This window comes from Ascidiella aspersa, chromosome 6, assembly GCF_963924565.1.
Source record: "Ascidiella aspersa chromosome 6, kaAscAspe10.2, whole genome shotgun sequence".
In the NCBI taxonomy this organism is placed as follows: domain Eukaryota; kingdom Metazoa; phylum Chordata; class Ascidiacea; order Phlebobranchia; family Ascidiidae; genus Ascidiella; species Ascidiella aspersa.
In genome coordinates, this window is record NC_139452.1 from 6,833,303 (window position 1) to 6,857,215 (window position 23,913).

At 35.7% G+C, this 23,913-nt stretch overlaps 1 long non-coding RNA gene across 1 annotated transcript; it reads left to right on the forward strand.

Annotated features, from left to right (window-relative positions):
* Positions 1-7,926: 7,926 nt before the first annotated feature.
* LOC146139411 (uncharacterized) lies at positions 7,927-8,522 on the forward strand. Its single transcript, XR_014501285.1, has 3 exons — positions 7,927-7,986; positions 8,102-8,177; positions 8,449-8,522. It is a non-coding gene; the product is annotated as an uncharacterized LOC146139411 (long non-coding RNA).
* The last annotated feature ends 15,391 nt before the right edge of the window (positions 8,523-23,913 follow it).

Consider the following 23,913-nt stretch of genomic DNA (forward strand, 5'->3'; position numbering starts at 1 on the left):
TCGCAGCAAAGTGATAAGCGACCGGGTCCACTGCGAATGTGATCACCTCACCGTGTTCTCTATTCTGCTCTCAATGAAAACAAGGTCCATTTCACTCGGTGTTAAAGTAAGAGATTGGCAACTTATATATAATTTCATTTGAACAAAAAATCAATATAAAACAAACAGAGAAAGACATATACCTCTTACATGATCTCACACTTAGCCTTTTAGAAGGACGATTTCTTGTGATATTTATCTATACTACATTAAGCCAAACTGTGATACAAATTCCTATTTAAAATTAGTAAATATTATTTAGCTTATTTCTTATCCGTTCTGTCTTACAATTATTTTTTTTTCGGTGATGGAAAAGAAACTATACGTATGGCAAAACTCTTTCTCTAAATCCGTGTATTTAATTTAAACTAATTTTCTATTTGTTTCACAAAAAAGCTTGCTCCTGCTTTGCCCTTTTCAAATCACCCCGTACATTTATTTTAGATCCTCTCGTATATTTTCGAGTCGATCTCGGTTTGCTTCCTCGTGTTCAGCTTCGTGCTACTGTTACGTCATAAGCGCCATATCGCGAGCGACAGGACCCTCATCCAGCTCTGCGTCGTCTTCTCCCTCCTGCTCTTTCACGTCGCCAATCTCCTCCAGGATGCAGCGATCCTCCATGAAGTCGGATGTGTCTTCCTCTCTGCGACCATCCAGTATTTCTTGATTGCATCAGGTTGATTAATTGGGAAATACATATTTTGAAGCGTTTGTCTGTTTCTCTGGCCCGCTTTTCGGAAAATTTAAATCCAGCGAATTTCTGTCTGTTAACCTCATGACATATATGTTTCTGTTTGTTATAAATAAATTTGATTCATCTGTTTGTGATTACTGTTTTATCCATGTTTTCCTTTCAATTTTAACTGTTGAGTTTTAACTATTTGTGTTCCATTCAATATCATGAATGTAAATCCTATTTATCTTCTATAATTTTTTTACTGTTTAATTTTTAGCTACTTGTTTTCTATTTGATATCATAAATATGCTATTTTTTTAAGTTTACGCTAGTTCTTAAGTTTTCTGTTTATATTAGATAAATAATTTAATACATATACGACTTCTAGAGAACGTTTGATGTTGTTTTTTTCCTTTAATTTTGGAACAGTTTTGGCTCTTAATTAATCTTTATATGTTGTTTCCAATTGTATTTCAGGAATTCATTTTTTACTCATTTTTATCTCACGTGATCCAAGCAGCACAGCCAACATTTTTGTGTTTTACAGTTTGCTGGTTTACGATCGACGGAATCAGAATGACAATGGCCATGACGAACCCGATTGGATTCCAGGTCCAAGACTCCCAAAAGCGATCAAAGGTGTTCTTGGTGGTCGGATGGTTCATCCCGGCACTTCTGGTTGGATCGGCGCTTGCCGCTGGTCTTCCCATAGAAAAATATAAGAAAGTCAATACCAATAACGTGCCACAAGGAGGAAGCAAATTCGATAGATGTTGGCTGGATCCTGGCACCAACGTGTTTATTGTCACTGTGATCGTGCCGATCGCGATTTGTCTGGTGGTCAACTTCCTCTTTTCCCTTATCTGTTCATGGGTCCTCCTTTCCTCAAGGAAGAATAAGAAGCGAAGAAGTCCGGAGGAAATGGATCAAGACACGAAGACGTTTGTCGGCGCCTTCTTTTTCTTGATGCTGGTTCTTGGAACCACTTGGGTTCTTGGATTTTTTACAGGTAAAGCTTCTAATGGGAACCAGGTTTGTTACGCATAAATGAAATATATTCAAAGGCATTAAAATAGTTTTAAAAAAAATTATGGGATTTAAAAAATCTAAAATACAATCACTCGGTGTCTTTTGAAGATAATAATAAAAGAAAACAGCATACATGTCAGGTGAAACGCAATTACAAAACAAGATTAAAATAATCGTATTACTGCAATTTCGAAACAAATTATTTAAGCTGCACTTAAAATAAATTCAAATAATCCTTTTTAGGAAAACACACGACTTTTCAGCATGAAATGTAATTAATAGACGCTCAATGGCTTGGTATTCTATGACTTTGTGGCAAACTTAAAGCTTCGTTTGTAATTAGAAATTCTAAAATCACAGTATTACAAAAATTCTACAATTTAGCTCAAAATTTACTTTTTCTTTGCTACTTGGTTTCTTTTTGTATGTTTAGTAATCTTTCAATGCAGTATTGTATTTAGTTTCAGGCACTGAAGGCCGTGTATCACCTAAAAATTTTAACGTATAATGAAGCGATTTTTGATCCAGGTCTCGGCGACGAGGTGACATCAGAAGTGATGACGTACATCCACACGCTGGTGAACGGGCTTCAGGGATTGGCGGTGTTTTATTGTTACTGCTTCAAGAATGACGTCATTTGAAAGGGGATATCAGGTGTAGGAAAAACTGCTTGAGTTTCAGGCCAGGGAACTTCAAGCGACCATAACCTAACCCTACAAACTTCCCGTACTTAGGAAACCAAATATAAATGTTCGGCTGTTGTTTGCCTGTTCAGTTCTATCCACGTGTTTACTTTGGCGACGTTTAACAACATAATGTGTCTAATCTGTTAACACTGAATGAGATTAAATATAAGTCGCGGTATGTTCCTATATATGTTAAATTTCTTTCTTTCTTCTTTTGTCAATTTACAGCATTATTATATACAATAATTTAAAAATCTATATACAGCTTAACAAAGTCAAACAATTTAAAAATTATATTATTTTAAATATTAACGCTATTAATAGTGTGTCACCTTTTCATAATCTGTGGTGACAGTTTTTGTTTTATTTTTGCAAATGTGTAATATTATTATGTTTATCGCTTTAAACATTAATTTTCAAAAATTGTATGTTGGGTAACGTTAAAGATTTATGTTGGTAATAAGTGCAAATATGTTGTTATACAATACCTTTTTATTACAATAACATTGTTTTAGAATACCTTCCATTAGCATAAAAAACAGTTACCGGCTGACTAAAGGCACCTTACAGTTTAAATACTGCGCCTAAAAACTTTAAAACATTAATTATTTGCTCAGTTGGAGAATATGTTTTTAAGATATATGTTGCTTTGTTAGCGTTTTCAAATAAAAGACCTAAACTTATTTGGCTATACATGACTGACAACTGACTGTCCTATAATAATAATCAGCTTACTGTATAATTCTGTCGTGCGTATAGTGTGCAACATTTTCCCAAACACATAAAATGCCTTCTTGTGGCCTTTGTAATTTCTTTTAATGGCACTGTACGACTGTACGTTTATAAAGAATAAACACTTCTGTATGTCTGATTGCTTTTTGGTTTTGAAATGGATTTGGTCATCAACTCATTCGTATGAATACTTTGGGATTTTTACCATTCTTATGGCTTCCAAACGAAACCATACTTCAAAATAATAAGCAATTTAGTTTAATTAATGTTTTTTGTTTGTTGCAATAAACAAGGGGCATGTCGACTCTAGTGTGGTTTATTGTAGCTCTAGTTGTTTTCGCAAGTTAATAAATGTTGAACAGAAACTGCAAACAACAATTTTACAGCAATTATATTAACTGACCAAAGAGATATCTGTAGAAAAGCTTTTCTTGAAAACGCACACTCTGTTTAAACATGCAGGCGTAAACTATAAGCGAGCAAAACATTCGTGATCAAAGGTTTATTGGCCTACGACTGAGGCAAAAATATTTGTGAAAACATAGGGATGTCCGATAATATCGGATCGGGTGCCGATACTCGATGCCGAGTTGTAGCGTATTATGAGTACTCGTCCGATTCTAGGGTGGTATCGGTGCCGATATGATACTAAATTAATAAATTGTATTTTAGCAATAAAAAGGTATTCTTTTTTCAGTTATTTTTTGATCCCACGTATTGCTTGTTGCAAGAGTCCTGCATAAACAGAGTAGAACCATGGTGTAACAGTCTAGTTTAAATGTTTGTAATTATTTTTTCAAAACTTAATGAATAGAATCACGAATTGGAACATTTTTTTTAAGCAATGCAGATGGCGTTCGTGGCTAAACTTATATTTTCAAGTCCTAGTTTTTATGTGTTTCTTTAGATTTGATTTGTTTGTTTTTTTGTTTTTTTTTCATTTAAAAAAAATACTATTTATTTTTTCACATTATTTATTTTAACGCATATACACAAAATATATTTCATGGATTGCTGTACATATTAAAAGTTATTTAAAAACTTTCTTCTTCTTGCAAGTCATCTTCATCTGTGTGATTTGCTTCTGCTAAAGAGTTTCAACTTTAAACCTGCCTCTATGTGATTCTCAATTCTTATACAGCTTCCAGATGTTTCCAGACAAATGCTTGTGGTTATTATTTCCGAAAACTAAAAAATAGTTTAAATTAGTAAGTTGCACATATGCTTGTGAAAATGTTTTTGTCATAATTAATATGACTTTTTAAGGCCCCTGGCTGTGTGGCTTCTATGTTGAGGTAAACTTTTGTTCTGTGTTCGCCGTTGTGTTTATTTGTAATTACCCATATACATGCCTAAACAAAACGTATAATACAAACAATTCCTGGATCTTGGATCTTGACATAGTATAGTTTACACCAGTGGTCGACAAACTTTTTTGTCTCAGCCAAAAATACTGTTAGACCCACCATAAAAAATGATAACAGGGTTGGATTTAGGATTTTTTTGCTTAAACAATTTAATTTGAATTTATTAGTCAATTGGCACAAAATATAATAGTATGCATAAGTCTTTTTTGAAAAATAAATCATATCAGCCAGCCTTACATAGCAATCAATCATAGTACCATACCGTACAGCCTTTCCTGTATGACATGGTTTAAACATTTGTATAAATGCTACACGTTTATTTGCAACCAATTTTAATTTATGTAACAATTGTAATATTGTTTTATTAAATATTTACGTATAAAAAGTTATAAAAAATTCAAACATGTTGTGCGCAAATCTCAATAAACTAGAATAAAGCATATAGCAGCAACTCACTTTACAACTTGGTATTTGTAGCACATTCCTTCAGATTTTCTCTTTCATAAAATATTTGAATAAACTTGATCATTTATAAAACCTACGGCGCAGGTCTACAATCCTACCACAACGCACATGATTTGGGTTAGGTTGCGGGTTAACGTTTGGTTTAGGGTGGGTTAAGTATTATTAATATTAAACAATAAAAATAATAATACATGACCCACCCACACCCAAACGCTAACTCTCACCCTAACCCAAATACTGTGCGTGAATTTATCAATTGTTGAAAGAAATCTAGACCTACGACAAACCTACCATAAACCGTAAATTTGTTGTTTATGTTACGGTGCCGTGCTGTTTTAAATATTTGTCTTGTTTATAACGTTTAAAAACGCCCCACGGCCCATGGTAGGGGATTTTCGTCAAATTGCCTTTCTGTGTTTTTCCTGTACACAACTACAACAGATTTGTGTAAAGCGGGAAAGTAGGTGTGTGAATCAGACCGTGACGGGGAACAAGGTGAATTTTTGCGCTTCCAATGGAAACAAATAGGGATCACTGAACCGCGACGGCGAAGTTTCCTTTCATCTCTTTATATGTCGTTGCTGTAACTGAGGCTACAATATTGTCGTTCGGCGCTCTTTTATTGGTTCTCCACATTCTCTTTGTGGTTGGTGAGAAAATTTGTTTTATTTTCATAAATCCATTTTACTAAAATATTTAAAATATTAATAAAATCATTAACAAACTTATCATTTTATAATTGCTCGCCTTAAACAAAGGTAGCAGTGCATTCTTGGCTTTTGGATTATTAACTCATCCATTAGTTTAGTTGGTGACCGGTTGTACGAATTTTCAGAACTGCAAGATTTTCACGATTTTCAAACTAAACGCTTTCAAAGCAACGCTGAAAGTAACTAACTTGCAAATATCAGCTGTTATGCCGGTAGCCTCCGAAAAATTTTATCGAAATCAGTCGGTCTATAAAATATTTCCAAGCAGGCAAGGCGAGGTTAGTAAAAAACAGAATTTCAGGAAACGCTCACTTAGACCAGCGATTTTCAAACTGGGGTCCGTGATTCTGTGAAGTTTTCAACGAATTCGCCGTGTTTTCATTTTTATTATTTGACTTGATATAGCAATGATTCTTAGATTGCTTTTTTAACTTTTCCAGTTTTGACCGCCATAATTTCAAGAAACAAAATTCCGTCACTTAAAATAAAGTTTCGAGAAGCGCTGACTTGCATTTAAACTATGGACGTGGTTGCGACATGCATGCAAATCTATAACTAAAAAAATTAAATTTCAGGAAGGACGTCAAATGTATCACCTACGATCTATAAACTGTGGCTACATAATATTAACCAAAAACAGCTCCTCTGGTAATTGCAGTAACCTTCCATCGAGACGTAATAAAACAAATAATATTTTTAACCTCAGTTGTTCTTTTAAGCGAACTCGTTTGCAAAATGTTAGTTCAATTTAATCGCACATAGGCAATCTAAATTAATCATTAGAACCCAATCCAATCACGCCAAGCGGTAAACAATTTGCGTTAATTGGGTCAATTTTAATTTAAAGGAGTTCGGTACATATCAGAACCTACACTGTCAGAACGGTGTTTAAATTTGAACACCAAAACGGTCTATACACGTTTAAAATCTAAACACTTAAACACCTAATTTAAACACCTTTGTGTTTAATTTTAGTTTTGGTGTTTAAATTATAAACACCTGAACGATTTTATGTTAAACACCTGATATTTTGACGTGTTTAACAACGATTATTGGGTGATTTTAAGCACAATTGAGGAATTTAAACATGTTTACGATTAAACACTTCATAATTTAACACGTCAATTATTAGACATGTTTAATTCGATACATTCTTGTAAAGCAATAGCTCAAGTCATTTATGTTGACGTTATAAGATGTTGATTAGGGGCATTGGTATTTTAAAGCACTGAACAGTTGTTTTATGTACGATTTCGTCAAATATTTAACTATACAAGTTTGCATGTATGATCGATTGATCGTAACAGATCACAATAAACGGAATGACTTAATTCATGGTTTCACTTAACATCTGTACGGCTTATTAGGCGTCATTTCATTTTTTAAATATAACGACAATCATGAAAATACGGGTTTGTGTTCTTGACGTGCCATTAAATCCAATATTTGATTTCATTATGTAGCTTGCAAATAACTTTGTACCACCCAAGTAAAAAGCGAAGCTGTGCGGTCTTGCGCCGCCATGACCTACTTAAATTGCGCCAGCAATAAAATACGCGTGACGAACACAATCTTTGGGAAGGACTTTTTTCTAGGGCAATGCTGTATCGCCGTGAAGCTTATATATTTTTCAAGTTTAAATTGTTTAACGTATGACGAATAGTAAGTATTATTTATTAAATGTTTGATTTACGATATATTTTAACTATTTATAGTAAATTTTGTTTTGTTATAAAACAAGTTTTTGTTATATTGTACATTCTAAGTACATTCAATAAATCAACTCATGATTGAAATTATTTCAAATTGATTCGGTCCGATGAACATCAACAAAGCATATCCACTGGTCTGTGACTTTGACCAACGCGGGAATTCAAAATGCCGAAAAAAAGTTTGACTTTTAACCAGTACAAGTTATACATTACAGTTAAAGACTTTGCGTATTTTTGGCTTTCGAGTTACTAAGATTGAGGTAAAACAAATACTAATGTGTATAGTGGTGATTTATATATATATTATTTATATTAGTTTGCTTTTTGATAAATGTGTAGTGATTATGTTTTATTAGCTGTGCGAGACGCTTGAAGACGGGCAGGTCTAGAGTGTGAAATTTATGTTTAAAAAAAGTTTTCCAAGCGAAAACGAAATGTCTGAAATTGGATTTTTGTTTCAGAATTTTAGGTATTTCATTCATAAATCCAAAAGCAATGTAAGTTGTAAAAGACTACTTCATAATAGTTTGGTGCCATACACATGTAGACATGGAAAATTAAACGAAACAGGTTTGTAAGCTATATCTTGTCTAAAGTAGCACTTTAATTATTCTGTTAACAATCAAGTATGCTTTTATTAAATCATTATTTTTAAAGGTATTTAGATTACACTGCTTTGTTTCAGGGCAATCAATGACAGCAAACCATTTGCTCTTTTCAACTTCAGAAAAACTTGGTTCACAGGAGATTAGGTTAAAAATGTAAGTAAATTTTATTTACATGTTTTACATTAATATAGTTTATTCCCAGTTGGCTTTTATTTTGTTAGTAGCAGCCAGCAAATTTTTTTTATCTCTGTAAAATTTCTGAAGTACTTTAATATGTGTTTTAGTTTTAATTTATCATTTCCATAGTTTAAATCTTACATTGAAGCTTTAAATGTAAAATTTAATATGTAGTACTTTTGGTATGCTACTGACGCTTTAATAAAATGATATAGTTTACATAATTAGAGTTTTTATTTATTTACAGGAATTTTAACTGCAGTGTAAGATGGTAAAATAAAAGTCTGTGACAAAGTTTAAGTGGAAAACAACAAAAGAGTATAGATCTACTAAAATCGATACACAAGGTAAACAAACTAAAATTTTCTTCTTCCCAAGATCATTTATCGAACCTTAAAATTTGTGGTAAATACATATAATTGAATAGATATTTAATTTATGTGTTGTGTTCCATAACTTGTGTATAATGTTTGGTCTGCATGTCCCAGTAATGGGCGACTTTTTTGGGTCAGATTGTGTATCACTAGTTTAAGCAATTATTTTGATAAAACATAATGGCCAATGCAATATTCTGGCTCACATATTTACTTTTTATCTGAAATTATTTAATGATTTAATTGGGTTTTCATAGTAGGGTGAACCTTTTTTTTAATTTTAGTGGGTCATAAAGATATTAATACAATAAAAATGAACTTGTTTTGTAATCATTGCGATGTCTTTAGGTTACAGTGTTAAATAACATAAATAATACATTTTCTAATGCTATGCTCAAAGAGTACATTGCCACCAAACCTAGTACATGTCATAATAATATGCTTTTGTAGTGATTGGTGACAAACTAAAACATATTTTTATGACATGACATGTAGTGGTTCTGGTGAATAACTTGAAAAATTTACTATGAGCAAATGAATAAAGAGTTATTCAGTGATAGTGTATAATTTAATCACTGCAGTGTATTATATTGATCTAAATTTTATTTCTTAGGCAGCCATGCTCAACTCGTCTTCTAAAAAGAAAAGCTCTTCGAGGCCTTTGTTGGGCAAACCTTTGGAGTGGACGGCACAGCAGCTTTTCTGCATTGGTATATTAGTGGATGAAATGGACATTAAATTTGTGGAAGAACAACACTTGTTGAACAAATTGTTAAATTATATTTCATTGATATTCGAGCCTGTTAATATACACGGGATTTAAGTTATCCATCCTACTGCTCTGTGTTTTTATATGTTTTTAAACAATGTACGAAAGGCCCCACCTTGAAAATTTGCCAAACATAGCAATTATAAATATTAAAAAAAGGTTTCAAATTTGTAAAATATCTTCTTTTTCTCTGTTTTTCTTTTTATCACATACGCATTTTTGTTTGCATAAACATCTGCATTGTATTAAAAATGCGATATTTATATTATTATTCGTTTTGTTTGGTATAATAAAATTGTTTACCTCATAATATATTGTGAAATTTGTTTGGAAACACTGAATACTAGCTTTAAACACCTGGCAGAATAAACGGCAAAAGCCTAAACACCTGGAATTTAAACATGTTTAATTTTAAACGTGCTGACATTTCGCCCCTTTCAGGTGTTTAATTTTGGTGTTTAATCGAATGACAGTGTAGTAATAGATTTATCGCGTGTTGCTTGATATATTGGCAAGTAAAGTTTAAGCCACACGGCGCAACCTGCCGATGTAAATAAAAAAACATTTGGGATCAGTTGAAAGAGAAAACGGACAACACACAGCAAATGTATAGAATTTTGGTCGAAGCGCAATTTTTTATATAGTTATATGGGGAACTTGGGCTCCGCACCTGTCTGTAAGATATTTTGGTTCACATGCGTGTACAATTCATGTGTGCTATGTTGTTGTTCGCCAGTGTGACATACATAAAGGCAGACGGCATATATACATTTGTCTATAAACGGTTCAGTTGATAACCCTGAAGGAAATAGAACGAAACAAACGGATGTGTTCGATTACATCTCTTGTTTTCAATTAACGCCGTGTTATGTTTACGATATTAGAACGACGATGCCGTATTTTCAGGTCATTAATTTCAGTATAAGTTTTTCTAATGTTGTTAAACCACGTTATAACTTTATGGAGTCAACTATGTTTTATTTTACTTTATTAGTTTACCTTTCGACGATTTTTTTCGTAGGTAACTTTGCAAACGCGTGTGACCGACTTAGATAATGCCTTGTGAGTTAGGTTAGACCGGGGATGTCCAACATTTTATTATGTGGGCCGCATTGACACTTGAAATAATTTAATGGGCCGCAGAACCTATTAAGTTTCAAGATTAAGTATTGCTCTTCAGAGTTATAACGGGCCTTTAGAATTATATATATATTTTTTTTTACCCATACTATACTATTAGTGCGCCCCTAAAAGCTGACTGGGACATTTTAATTAGGTTAATATAAACGTTTAAAATACTACTTGGGAGTGAAAACGACTAGCGGGCCGCACAAAAATTTAAGACGGGCCGCAATGTGGCCTGCGGGCCGCAGGTTGGACAATGGACATCCCTAGGTTAGACGAATGCAGTTAAGGTTATAAAGAATATTTAAGCTATAGGATTACCATCGTACAAACGATTTATAGGAGCATAATATTTGACGGACTTACTTAGACATGGTGCGAATATGAAAGCCCATATAAAAGTAACCACTTTGAACGTTTTCAATATTCCTTCATTCATTCGTTAAAAAGGAATAAAATGAACATATAATATACGTAAATATGCCTTTTTGATTGTTAATTTTGCTTAATATGCCTTACGTTGGCCATACCGAGGTGATAAATTGGTTATAAGTAAGAGTGAAACATGTCTAACTTTATTGGAGCGTTTGGTTTGCTGATGTTTGCCATCAAATATAGTTTGTGTCTTATTAAAGGTCCTTTCTGTTTCATTGGTTTTAACGTTTTGCAGAAACTGGTTGGTCAAACGAGTTCTATAACCTGGGGGTTACCCTTAAAGGCGATAGGTTACAAGAAAAGCCTATAATGAAATTTTTTTGTGCTTGCTCGTATTCCTCAATATGTTTTCCTTATTTATCTAAATATGACAGGGCGTAATGCACTAGTATTTATACGCCGTGCAACGGAGGGCTGTATAGTTTCTATGGCATATAAGCCAGCCGTTTTATTGGATTTAACCTGTTATTGAAAGGATTACGTTTAAGATAGGTTTACGTTTAAGATATTGTGAGCTATAATTTCGTCAACTTGTTTACCTATTTATCTAAATACGACTGAAGATAATGCACAGTTTTAAATACAAGACCTATTTTTATGAAATTCACGTTTATAAGTTTGCTTAGGTGTATTTTTCAAGTTTATTTTTAGAAGGCGACATTGCAGCTGGCAAAAGCTCTATTTGTTTTGGACGGTGCATTTGTTTATCGACAGCTTCAGACTGTTACTTTGCATCTTTAACACAAATGTCGTGCATTTTTATTTCTTTGCTTTGCTTCTTCGTGGTGCTGCATTCACGTGGTGGGAATCCCGTTATATCAACCTCGGGTAAGCGATATTGTAACATTTTTATATTTATAGCTTTTGCTTCAAAAGTAACACTTAATCAAACTAAAACTTATAAAAAACTGACTGTGTTGTGTTCTTAATTAGGGTTACCTCTTTATGACGTAAGGGTAAAATGTGACTTTGTGGCGACCATTTCTGACGTAAGGTTGTGACGTCATCTTTAAAATTTATTCCATGTCCACTCCCACTTAAAAGCAAGCCTAATGTTTTTGTTGGAATAAAATCGCAAAAATAGAATACACCGAAATATATAGGGTTATTTTAGTTGATAAAGCAGATTGGTTAATTAGCTGTAACCAGTTATAAACTACCAGGTTTATAAATTAAAAAAATATTCATCTTTTGGCTTCAAATTAAAATTAGTGTTAACTGTTTTTTGTGTTACTGCTTCATTTGTTTGCAGACTTGACGCCCTGTGGCGGAGTTTTAGGTAAGTATTGCATATTGTTGGACTTGGAGATTCGTTTTCGACATTCAGTTGCATCACGGTACCCTAATTTAAATTATAAGCACGTCACAAGCTTTTACAAATGTGTAAACTATAGGTCGTAGAGCCAAAACAGGATGTTGTTTCAAATGATGGTTCAGTAACATTCGTTTGCTGGGTATTCAGTTAAGAAAAATGTTTTACGAAAACCGCTATGTAATAAAAAAACACAGTATGATGTTCGCGATAAACAGCTTACGATTAGTCACCAAAACGAGAAAGTATACAAAAGTGTTGGTTTATAAGCAAGTTCCTGTGTTACTGTGGTTCAAGTCGTTTTTTCTTTGTAATCAAAATGTTTTTGTTTGGAGTTTTCCTTACGAGAAATACTGTAGTATGAAGGTTAGGGATTGACGATTCTTCGATAAGGCTCATATAGTTTGCACGTTACCTTGTACTATTTTATTACATTACCGAGTCACTAGAAGAACTAGCTCAAATTGTCGCAATACTTTTTTGTCAAATCTTATATGTTAGCTGTCGGGCAGAATGTACCCATGGTTGTAGTGAAATTATGCCTACAAATCAGAGGCGGACAAGTCGGCGGGCCTGATATGGGAAATGAAGTACTTGACGGGCCGGAAATCCTGAATCGATACAATAATCGTGCATTTATCCACCTATACCAGCATAATGGTGGCTAATGTAGTACTCTTTAAACATGGCAACACTTTCATTGTAGCCTACAGCAAACATAATGCTTTATTGCCGACTTAAGTGTAAAACTAGGGACATTCAATCCTTGTTAAACTCGCTACACTCCTTGTCAACTTTACGTTTCTTTGCAAAACCCATGAGAAAATATTGATTATAAACTCTAAATCTAATTGGGGAACACGCAATAAGACCTAAACAGCAACAATACATAAAACAGTGTTTGGTGTTAATTGAGTGGGGTTAGAAAATAGGTTAGGGTTAAAATTAATATGGGGGTTAGTGATGTACTTAGAGGTGGGGTTTGGGGTTAGGTAAACTGTTACATAGGCCGGATTATTCTCATTTAAGTCTTATTCCGACGGGTTTATGACTTATACCGATTTAGACAGTATTACGGCTTGTGGTCTTATTCTGAACTGTGTGTTATTTCGACGATGTTTTCTAATTTCGATAGTACGGTATGGCTTAAGTCCTCTTATTTTAACCCAAAACAAAGAACTAAAAAAACAACAGGCACTATTATTTGACGTAGTAAGCAATTATTGAGGGATTGCGGCAGACTGCTGCCGCGGGCCAAAGTATCATGTAACACCGGAAATTGTAAAATTCCTTCGCGAACCGTAAGTTGCCCGCCCCTGCTACAAATCCTTAACATTTGACTTCGAATCTGGTTTCTGTATAATTTCTCGCTTAATTTCGGTGACTTTATGTCCAGTGTCCAATAAAAATAGAAGAAACTTATCCGTCACAAATCAATAAAAATACAGCACACTAATAAAAATACAATATTTAGAGTATTTAATGTGTTGCAGTTGATCCATACAACCCAGAATATCTAGAGTTTTTCAACAACGCCAACAACTTAAAAACCTACTGCCAATGCTTGAATGGTAAGTGACGTTTATCTAATTAGATCTTCAAACCTTAAATGCCCATTTCAAACCTTAAATTCCCAGGTGATTAACCAAATATCTGAGCCCAAATTCCGCCATTCGACTGTTTGTCTCATTAGGCTTATAGGCCCTTAACTTTGGAAGTGTCGAACAGGCAATACAATGCCGTTAGGTTGGTCAATTATGGGTTTTCCACAACACAAATCGTTCGAGGGCCGACTTGGTGAAATAATCAAGCTGTCCCGCTGTTTCTGTTGCAGATATATTTCAGGCGATTGTCAGCATACATTTGAAGTATAAGACTCTTGTTCGGATTCTATATAATACTCTTACTCGGATCTTTCTTATCTTACAAAATTGTACGTGCAATTGTACAGATGAAGGAGCAACCATCCCGGAAACATTTCTCTACGTTGTTGACCAGTATAGGGCGAACTCGAGCGAGGCTCGGGCCAAGTGCAAACAAAAGGGAATTGATTTGGCGAAAACGAGAAGTGAACTTGAAAACAGGATTCTAGCCTGCGTTCTTAAACTGACACCCGCCAATAATTCTGCGTGGATAGGTATTACATAATACGGTTTAACTTACATTGTACTTATACTTATTATATGTTTTTATTTGTTTAGCCGTGCATTGTATTAAGAGCGTTTGTTATCATGTATAGCCTAAAGAATGCTGTTGTATAATATAGGTTATTAAAAATTTGGATTATAACTAATTAACAAAGTATTGAAAGCAACAGAATTAAACAATTAAAAAATTAAAACAATTTTTTTTTTGGTCGAATAACATTTTACAAAATATTGTAATGTATATAAAAAATTATATATCTACTTTTTTACAAATTTAAAATAATAATGTTGGAAGTTTCTTATAATGTTACGAGGCCAACAACTGAAACATAAATTCAAGGTGAGAAAACAATTGTTAACGAAACAAGGTCAGAGGAAGTTTAAAAAGCTTAAAGATTTAGTTTGTTACTGCTTTGTTTGCTAAACAAATATTTTACGACTATCATCAAACAAAAGTATATTTCATTATTTAGGATATTTTCAGTTTTTCGGCGGGTGTGCCGCAATTCACAGTTTAGGGCTATAATTAAACTGACTTTTCAATTTCGAATTTGATGTGTATATAAAATTTGTAGTTTCAGCGTAGAAATCGATTTAGTGAGGGTTTTACAGAAACACTGCGAAAATGTTTTTCTAAAACGACGAATCTACGAACTACAACAAACCAGACAAAAGCGTTCAAAAACGTTTATTAAAAAAACCTCTTGATTCTTTCGTTAGACGTGGAAATGTACTAAACACACAACGTTGGTTTTCATACGTCATTTAAACATTTCATGTGTTTCAGGTTTGCAAATTCTACCGGGTCGGACTTTTCAGTGGTTAGATGGAACACGTCTACTATATGGGGACTTCCAAGAGTTGTCCGCTGACAAAACAGGCAATTGTTCAACTGCAAGTTCGTATCATTGGGAGGCTGCCAAATGCAAAGATAAATTAGAAGCATATGTGTGCTATACAGGTATACGTTTTACTACTTTTTATTAAATTCTAACAAAACAATATACTAAGTTCAGATTGTACACCGAAAGCCGTCACATACCCACCGAATGTGTCAAAGTTAAGTCATGGCCAAAAAACTCAAGCAAGTCAATTCAATTTGCCCCAAGGACTTAAGTCAAGTCATTTGGAATCTTAAGTGCACTTTAGATTCCCGAGTAGCTATGTCCCAGTCCCGAGTAAACTCAGAAACCTTAAAGTTTCTTCAAAGCCTTTATGGTTTGTGTTTTTTACCAAAATAGTAAATTAATTATCTTGACGTACGAAGATCTCTCTTGTGTATAACTTTAAGGATATCATATGTAGGTTTTTGTCCTCGATGTTCTTGTGGTACCGTACAGTTGAATTATGTGCTGCAGATCCTTGAAACCTCATGAAACGAGATAGTTTAGATGTCGAAAATCATCGCTTTATGACGGAGCTTGTAGGTCCTTTCGATATGCTCAGTATATCAAAGGAAGTGATATATCATAGTTTGACTTAAGTAGCCAACCTGACACAAATTACGCCATACAATTACGACTATAGTCAAATTTCGTCGTTAATAACTGCTTGACTATCGTTATTTGTCCACTTTCATGAATGTTTTGAAACAACAAGAAGCTTGTGCTTTTACTAATTGCAATACTTGAGCTTATCTTGGCCCCACCCTAAGAAAACGTATACCTGATGTAAAATTGAAAGAAGTACTTCGCTTAACCAATGAGCTAATCCGAAAAACCATCCAGCTAAAAGTTTTTTTTTTTATTCGTTACAGAATTCAATCGAATATTTAAATGGCCAAACAACCATGTTGTGTCTTTCACTAACGATTCAGCCACGCTGGATGATCTCAAAGGATTTGAACGTAGCGTAAGTCACCTAAAGAGAGGAAACTATTCCTTGCCAAAAAACCTCACACAAGTCAGCGTTCATGTAATGGTGAAACACCTTACATCATTCGGTGGAAGGGCCGAGTCAGGTTTCATCGCTTTCAAAAAATCCTCGGTAAATGCTAAACTGCTAACTGCTGGAAATTCTCGGGTGGTCATCACAATGTTTGAAATCATTCTTAACGAAAGCAAAACGATATGTGCCTTTAATAACAGCGATCAAAAAAATAATGACACACGGTACGCTGAATTAGGTCCACAGATTTTTATCGGCGTGTCAGGCTACGATGCCTCAACTGGCGCCAGACTAATGGGCTCAATTGCATTTTCGCGAAGAGTTACCAACGAACAGCAATCAACAAACCGGGTTTGCCAAAATAATGAAGAGCATGCAAACCTAGGCGTGGACAGCAGGGAATACGCTTGCGCTTATCTCGACCAATCGTCGGCTTATTCCACCGCTGGATGCCACAGCACAATGATAGGTGATCGAGTCCACTGCGAATGTGATCACCTCAGCGTGTTCTCTATTCTGCTCTCCATCAAAACCAGGGCCATTTCAGAAGCATTGAAGGTAAACGTGTCGAGTCCACTAACACTTTAAACAAAAGTCTAAACGGAAGTGTAATTTTTTATGCCTCAAAACATCTATTTGTTTTTTTTAGCTTTAGTTAATGTTTGCGAGTTAATATTTCACTGGCCTTCCGACAAAACTATCACTTCCGAAAATAAAGTATCTAGTGAATGTAATGCGTTTGTCATTTGCGAGAAATTTAAAACTTCTTTCCACTTCCCTATCCTCCTTGTTAAAATGTACTAACATAGCCGAGAAAACTAACGCTACACTCCCGCTTGCCAACAATTCCGTATTTCTCAATTTGCCTATTCCAGGTCCTCTCACACATTTCTAGCAGATCATGCCGTACGTTGGTCACTGGTGTTTAATGGTGTTTTGTACTTTTCAGGTCCTCTCGTACATTTGCGAGTCGATCTCGGTTTGCTTCCTCGTGCTCAGCATCGTGCTATTGTTACGTCACAAGCGACAGATCGCGAGCGACCGGACCCTCATCCAGCTCTGTGTCGTCTTCTCCCTCCTGCTCCTCCACGTCGCAAATCTCCTCCAGGATGCAGCAATCCTCAATGCATTAGGATGTGTCTTCCTAACAGCCTGCATCCAGTTTTTTTTGCTGGCATCAGGTATCGCTATGTTTTCATCCTTTCTACGTTAGTTAACCCCCTAATAGAGTTTATTCTGTTTTTCTATGATGGGTATAATTTTGGTGCAGTTATTTTGCATTTGTTTTATTTAAAGGATTTTCACATTTAATTTTTTTGGCAGTGATTTTTACAGATTGATTAGTTGCAGTTTTTGTTGCTTTGTTGACAGTAAAGCATTAAAATATCTCTTTAGCTGTTGTTGTTCACGTATACACATGCCGTTATCGGAAACGTTTATTATGAAGCAATCTATTTGATTAATACAATGCTATGTCCGAATTTTGGTTGTTTTGTAGGTTGCTGGCTAACGATCGACGGAATTCGAATGGCAATGGCCATGACGAACCCGATTGGATTCCAGGTCCAAGACTCCCAGAAGCGATCAAAGGTGTTCTTGGTGGTCGGATGGCTCATCCCGGCACTTCTGGTTGGATCGGCGCTCGCTGCTGGTCTTCCCACAGGAACCTATATGGAGGTCAATACCAACCACATGACACAACCAAGGGGAAATCAATTCGACAGATGCTGGTTGGATCCTGGCACCAACGTGTTCATTATCACTGTGATCGTGCCGATCGCACTGTGTCTGTTGGTCAACTTTCTCTTTGCCCTCATCTGTTCATGGGTGCTTCTTTCCTCTAGGAGGAAAAATAGGCGAAGAAGTCCGGAGGAAAGGAATCAAGACGCTAAGACGTTTGTCGGTTCCTTCTTTTTTCTGATGCTGGTCCTTGGAACGACTTGGGTGCTTGGATTTTTCACTGGTTAGAAATTCCTCAATATCATCTTCACTCAAGTTAGCTTAAAAAATAAATTTTATATCTACTCGAAATCTTACAACTTGTGTATTGCATCTCTGCTAAAAAATATGATTTCCTTTTCCATTCAAGGTAATGCTTAGCAAGAAGAATATCATTATAGTAAACAGTATGTGTTTAATTGCATTATTTTATGTTCATCCTAGATTTTGGGGACGAAATGACGTACATCCACACGCTGGTTAACGGCCTACAAGGTTTAGTGGTGTTCTATTGCTACTGCCTCAAGAATGACGTCATTCGGCAGAGTTTGGTTTGCGTGAAAATATTTCGAGCTCGCCAACTGAGTATTCAGGAAAACAGTACACAACGCCGCACTGAGACCTTTGAACAACACGAAGGTGTGAAAACCACTGAAGATTCCTAGGAAGAAAGCCCCAGCCCCAGCCCCAGCCCCAGCCCCAGCCCCAGCCCCAGCCCCAGCCCCAGCCCCAGCCCCAGCCCCAGCCCCAGCCCCAGCCCCAGCCCCAGCCCCAGCCCCAGCCCCAGCCCCAGCCCCAGCCCCAGCCCCAGTCCCAACCTAAACATATTCCCACAGTCTCTGTCCATGTCCAAAACGCAACCCAGAATCGGAACCGGACTTTTTATCATAAATTATAGCCTTAATCGAAAACCAAGCTCCAGCTAAAACACAACAAAAGCCCCAGCCCCAACCTTAGATGATCTTCAGGAAGAACCGAAATCAAGCGAGTACGATCATTGGAAATTCATAGATGTTTTATCCTCGCGTATAAACATTTTCCCAATCAAGTTTTGCTGACATAGCATACTGTTGTCTTGTGCCAGACTGGACTATCCGATTTTCAATGCTGTTTCCCGGGACGTAGACCTACCGGTTTGTCTGAAATTTATTTGTTACGACTGGTTTAATCTTCGTAAACTAAACGCTTTTTTATTTCCCTTATTCTTAACATATACATTTGCGTCTCCAGAAAAAGTAGAATGATTATAGAAAGCTAGGCTAATGTTTTGCAGGTAGAATTGTAACTATATGGGCCGAAAATTTATTTTCGGGACATATCTTGTTTTTGCCGCTATTTATATGGGCCGAAAATTTATTTTCGGGACATATCTTGTTTTTGCCGCTATTTATATGGGCCGAAAATTTATTTTCGGGACATATATTGTTTTTGCCGCTATTTATATGGGCCGAAAATTTATTTTCGGGACATATCTTGTTTTTGCCGTTATTATATGGGCCGAAAATTTATTTTCGGGACATATCTTGTTTTTGCCGTTATTCTTTTTTGGTTTCCTATGGTTTCCTATGGTTTCCTATGGTTTCCTATGGTTTCCTATGGTTTCCTATGGTTTGTTTCAGACCGAGTTTTGTCCGAAGCTTTATAGAAAAAGTAGACATCGTAGAACCTTCAAATTTTCAGACATGGCGTAGAGTGGTATGTAGGTGCTTTGTAAAAGTTTATGAGGCTGCACTCCCAGGGGCCTTTGCTTGGGGGGTAAAAACCTGAAATATTGCGTTTTAGCACTTTGTAGCTAACGACAGCCATCTAGCAGCAGAAAAACTTTCATACAGAATTCGTTCATATTCGCTTGCTTTGTCCAGCTCGCGTCGCGACGAGGCGGCTGCTGGCATCCCTGCTGCGCCCTATTGTCCCGCGCGTGCAACATTTGTGTTGGAAGTGGCTTGCCTAGTAAAACTATGCACATGCGACTTGCCTTTCATAAAGAGGCCTCTCTAAGTAAAAAAACCTATTGCTCTTACAACACAAAATATTTTACCACCGCAAATTTAAATGCGAATCCTACAGGCAGTGTACACATCTCTGTTAGCACATGTTGTAATTGTTGCACCATTCAAACATATCAACACCAGGTCTAAGCAAATATAATTATACAAGGGCCGCAACAACAAAAAGCTTAAGTTTAACGCATTCTTAACGACGACGTTACAAAGCTACGTCATAACATGGCGTCATAAATAAATAAATCTTGCGTTTATTGGATTTAAATTGGCAAAACTTTCAATATAAAACGTGGCTTATTAGGCACATAAACGTGTTTGCATATTGCTAAAAACTACAGATTTAAACTCTGTTTCAACAGTGATTGCTCAGACCAAGGCATGGTAAAAATTTACACAGTAAAAGTTGGAAAAAGTATAGCAAACCATAGACGTTAAATCATTTAGAGAGAATGAAAATATTGACTTTTTAAACATGCTAGCTGACCAAAATGTAATAACATGGCCGTAAGCATTATCTACGTAAATTTTTATTGATCAAATGTACGTTTCGATCATTTGCCAAAATCTACGCCATATTTGAACCCCCTTCGCTTCAAAGCCATAAGTTATTATATTATTGTTTTGATTTCAACGTATATTATACACAACTTATAATTGTGTGTAGATATGTTGGATTGGAGTAACATACAGAACAGGTGCAAATAGCAAATATTCTCCAAATACGATGTTTCCAATATTCTCCAAATCGTATTTCATCGTATTGTCGCGGTAATACACAAAGAGGTAAGGCCGTGAATAAAGTTTCACCCACCGTACAATTAACGGAGGGAAGCATTTCGAGTAGGGATGTTCAAGGCAGAATATCGGCGACACATTTATAATGCTTGCTTTAAATGCGGCGTCAGCATTTTTTGGGGCGACCAATTACTTCGCGATAAGCTTCGCCTAATAATTAAGTGTAAATAGGGTGTATTTACCGCCGCAAGTTTAAACGCGAAATCTTAAGGCAGTCTACGCCTCTCTGTTAGCACCTGTTGTGCATCTTGCTCCAACCAGCATACCAACATCAGGCCTAAACTTATCTAGCAAAACTTTCGATTTAATAGTTTGCGTATTAGGCACGTAATAGTGTTTTTCATATTGTTTGAAACGACAGATTTAAAGCCTGTTTTAACAGTGATTGCTCGGACCAAGCTATGGTAAAAAATTACCTAGTGAAAGTTTGCAAAAGTATAGCAAACCATAGGCGTTAAACCATTTTTAGTCTTTAAGAGAATGATAATATTTGATTTTCAAACACGTAAGCTGGTCAAAATTGAATAAAATAGCCATATGCATTATCTAAGTAAATTCTATTTATCAAATATATGTTTCGATCATTCCCCAAATTCTACGCCATATTTGAACCCCTTTCGCATCAAAGGCATATTTTAAGTGGGAAAGTTTTCGGCCCATATCTGTTTTTGCTTGCAGAAACAAGTTAAGGAAAATGAAAAACAAAATATATAATATAAAGTACACAATACAAAATATTAAAAAAAAAATTAAAAAAAAAAAAAATTAAAATAAAGTAAAAATTGAAAATAAACACTAAGCCCTGAAAATATATCCCCTGACAAAATATACAACAACCGCACCCCCGTCTAGTTCTTTTTTGGTTTCCTATGGTTTCCTATGGTTTCCTATGGTTTGTTTCAGACCGACTTTTGTCCGAAGCTTTATAGAAAAAGTAGACATCGTAGAACCTTCAAATTTTCAGACATGGCGTAGAGTGGTATGTAGGTGCTTTGTAAAAGTTTATGAGGCTGCACTCCCAGGGGCCTTTGCTTGGGGGGTAAAAACCTGAAATAGTGCGTTTTAGCACTTTGTAGCTAACGACAGCCATCTAGCAGCAGAAAAACTTTCATACAGAATTCGTTCATATTCGCTTGCTTTGTCCAGCTCGCGTCGCGACGAGGCGGCTGCTGGCATCCCTGCTGCGCCCTATTGTCCCGCGCGTGCAACATTTGTGTTGGAAGTGGCTTGCCTAGTAAAACTATGCACATGCGACTTGCCTTTCATAAAGAGGCCTCTCTAAGTAAAAAAACCTATTGCTCTTACAACACAAAATATTTTACCACCGCAAATTTAAATGCGAATCCTACAGGCAGTGTACACATCTCTGTTAGCACATGTTGTAATTGTTGCACCATTCAAACATATCAACACCAGGTCTAAGCAAATATAATTATACAAGGGCCGCAACAACAAAAAGCTTAAGTTTAACGCATTCTTAACGACGACGTTACAAAGCTACGTTATAACATGGCGTCATAAATAAATAAATCTTGCGTTTATTGGATTTAAATTGGCAAAACTTTCAATATAAAACGTGGCTTATTAGGCACATAAACGTGTTTGCATATTGCTCAAAACTACAGATTTAAACTCTGTTTCAACAGTGATTGCTCAGACCAAGGCATGGTAAAAATTTACACAGTAAAAGTTGGAAAAAGCATAGCAAACCATAGACGTTAAATCATTTAGAGAGAATGAAAATATTGACTTTTTAAACATGCTAGCTGACCAAAATGTGATAACATGGCCGTAAGCATTATCTACGTAAATTTTTATTGATCAAATGTATGTTTCGATCATTTGCCAAAATCTACGCCATATTTGAACCCCCTTCGCTTCAAAGCCATAAGTTATTATATTATTATACACAACTTATAATTGTGTGTAGATATGTTGGATTGGAGTAACATACAGAACAGGTGCAAATAGCAAATATTCTCCAAATACGATGTTTCCAATATTCTCCAAATCGTATTTCATCGTATTGTCGCGGTAATACACAAAGAGGTAAGGCCGTGAATAAAGTTTCACCCACCGTACAATTAACGGAGGGAAGCATTTCGAGTAGGGATGTTCAAGGCAGAATGTCGGCGACACATTTATAATGCTTGCTTTAAATGCGGCGTCAGCATTTTTTGGGGCGACCAATTACTTCGCGATAAGCTTCGCCTAATAATTAAGTGTCAATAGGGTGTATTTACCGCCGCAAGTTTAAATGCGAAATCTTAAGGCAGTCTACGCCTCTCTGTTAGCACCTGTTGTGCATCTTGCTCCAACCAGCATACCAACATCAGGCCTAAACTTATCTAGCAAAACTTTCGATTTAATAGTTTGCGTATTAGGCACGTAATAGTGTTTTTCATATTGTTTGAAACGACAGATTTAAAGCCTGTTTTAACAGTGATTGCTCGGACCAAGCTATGGTAAAAAATTACCTAGTGAAAGTTTGCAAAAGTATAGCAAACCATAGGCGTTAAACCATTTTTAGTCTTTAAGAGAATGATAATATTTGATTTTCAAACACGTAAGCTGGTCAAAATTTAATAAAATGGCCATATGCATTATCTAAGTAAATTCTATTTATCAAATATATGTTTCGATCATTCCCCAAATTCTACGCCATATTTGAACCCCTTTCGCATCAAAGGCGCCGCAAATTTAAATGCGAAATCTGGTGGCAACTCTAATCCAACATATCAACACCAGGCCTACACAACTTAAAATTGTGTGTTGATATGTTGGATTGGAGTAACATACTATACAGGTGCAAATAGCAAATATTCTCCAAATACGATTTTTCCAATATTCTCCAAATCGTATTTCATCGTATTGTTGCGGTAATACACAAAGAGGTAAGGCCGTGAATAAAGTTTCACCCACCGTACAATTAACGGAGGGAAGCATTGCGAGTAGAGATGTTCAAGGCAGAATATCGGCGACTCATTTATAATGCTTGCTTTAAATGCGGCGTCAGCATTTTTTGGGGCGACCAATTACTTTGCGATAAGCTTCGCCTAATAATCAAGTGTCAATAGGGTGTATTTACCGCCGCAAGTTTAAATGCGAAATCTTAAGGCAGTCTACGCCTCTCTGTTAGCACCTGT